The sequence below is a fragment of the Branchiostoma belcheri genome, unplaced genomic scaffold, assembly GCF_001625305.1.
Source record: "Branchiostoma belcheri isolate BF01 breed outbred unplaced genomic scaffold, Haploidv18h27 scaffold34, whole genome shotgun sequence".
NCBI classification, from domain to species: Eukaryota; Metazoa; Chordata; class Leptocardii; order Amphioxiformes; family Branchiostomatidae; genus Branchiostoma; species Branchiostoma belcheri.
In genome coordinates, this window is record NW_017803954.1 from 2,454,449 (window position 1) to 2,456,265 (window position 1,817).

The window sequence follows — 1,817 nt, forward strand, 5'->3', positions numbered from 1 at the left end:
GTGGAAAACTTACACCCCTCCCCTTTTACAAAGAATTGTCCCTCAATAAGGTCAAAGGTGACAAAGATGGCGGCGGCCTGAGAGTTAGTGTAGTAGGTAAGTAGTTAAGATTTCTCCTTTTTGGTGAATCTATTTACAATTGTAGCGGTTTTAAGTTAAAAATTGCATCCTACTGTAGTAGTTTGTGTAGGAAAAATCGTACCGAACCGTTCTTTTCTCTGCATATTTTGTGCACATGTGAGGTCAAAAATATTTGAAGACGTGCGGTTTTTTTGGGGGGGTTTTTAAATTGTAACTGTCTATCGTTTTCTTTATAATTTGTTCTATTATTATTAATTAGCATTAGCGTCAGGTACGTGTGGGGGGGGCGTTTCTATTATTCTATATTTGCAGCTGCAGCAAGGCTTTTCGACGTCCTTGATTGCAGAAAGAATTTGTTGTCGAGTTTTTAATGTCACATGCAAAAGATGTTCTTTTATTACTTCAGTCATTGATGCCCCCTGCCTCAAGAACTATAACAATGGTAAGGAATTGTAATATTAATATTTTTGTTATTCTAGGACTTCAAAATGTTTTCATATCATACTTCTACTCAATATAACTGTTACATGTACTTTACAGCCAAGATTATGTGTACTACTATCCCTGGTTATGTTGAAGTACATATTTGTCTTTTTTGGAAGTGTCAAATACAGCCAATTTCAACAGTTCTAGCAACTGTAAACCCTTTCTCCCATGAACCCCCAGTAAATCTGTATCTATAATAACCGGCTATATAGATACAAAACACACCATCTTATCTTGATTTATTTACATCCTTTTATTGATCTGTTAGTTAGTAACTGTTACATGTACATGTATATGCATGACATTACAATTTACATTGTACCTAAATGGATGATAACTAGAGTTCTTTTTTTGCTTCTCTATGATCTGTCTACAAGCCACAAGTCGCTTCTCTATGATCTGTCTACAAGTCACATTTTTTGGTATATTGCTGATTATGGCTTCATGGATTAAAATGTAATGATGTAATATTTTTGTATGACCAATACTTGTATGGCTTACAATATGGTTGTCTATGGTTGTCTTTCCAGAGGAGGAACTTCTGGTAGAGTACTGGAAAAGAGGCTACCAGTACTCTTGAGATCTCAACATTTTTTAGCAACTTTCATGACGTGGATCTAAGGCAGGTAGTACTATATATTATATCAGGGGGAGCTTCATTTGAAAACTCTTATGTGTACATGTTTGTCATGTGTTAAAGAAATGCTTGTTATTGTACAATTGTTAAAATATTGTAGCATCAATCTTTTCTACCAGCACAGCTCTTAATGTTGAATAAGGGTGGCTAAGCAGTTCTTTAGAAAGAGATGGTCAAGGAATATCATGGTGTACATGTAAAATAACTTTTAAAAGATGCAGAATGCCTCATCATGATAGGCTGTCTCTACATGATGTATTGTGTTATATGGTGTAGTGTATGAATATGCTGAAACAACAGTTTTGTTTTTCAATCTTATTTCAAGGGGAACAAACTAGGCAATTGTGCTGTCAACAAACCCATTTATTCATTTATTGTATACAGTGTGCGGCAGCTAAAGTACAGGTACAACAAGCTTGGGCTATGAAGGCGTCTTGGCACCAGCTCCAATGCAGAAGTGAGGGAGGCCATCCGGGTACGAGTTATCAAGTGTATAGCACAACACTTCCCATTTAAATCCAAATTTCAATAGTCATGTACTCACCTGTAACATTTCCTGTACATTTGTATCTCGTATAAAAGTATTCAATCAGTAATCAATGATTTATAGTTT

At 35.4% G+C, this 1,817-nt stretch overlaps 1 long non-coding RNA gene across 1 annotated transcript; it reads left to right on the forward strand.

Annotated features, from left to right (window-relative positions):
• Positions 1–355: 355 nt before the first annotated feature.
• Positions 356–1,810, forward strand: LOC109475590. Its single transcript, XR_002140558.1, has 3 exons — positions 356–523; positions 1,098–1,193; positions 1,589–1,810. It is a non-coding gene; the product is annotated as an uncharacterized LOC109475590 (long non-coding RNA).
• The last annotated feature ends 7 nt before the right edge of the window (positions 1,811–1,817 follow it).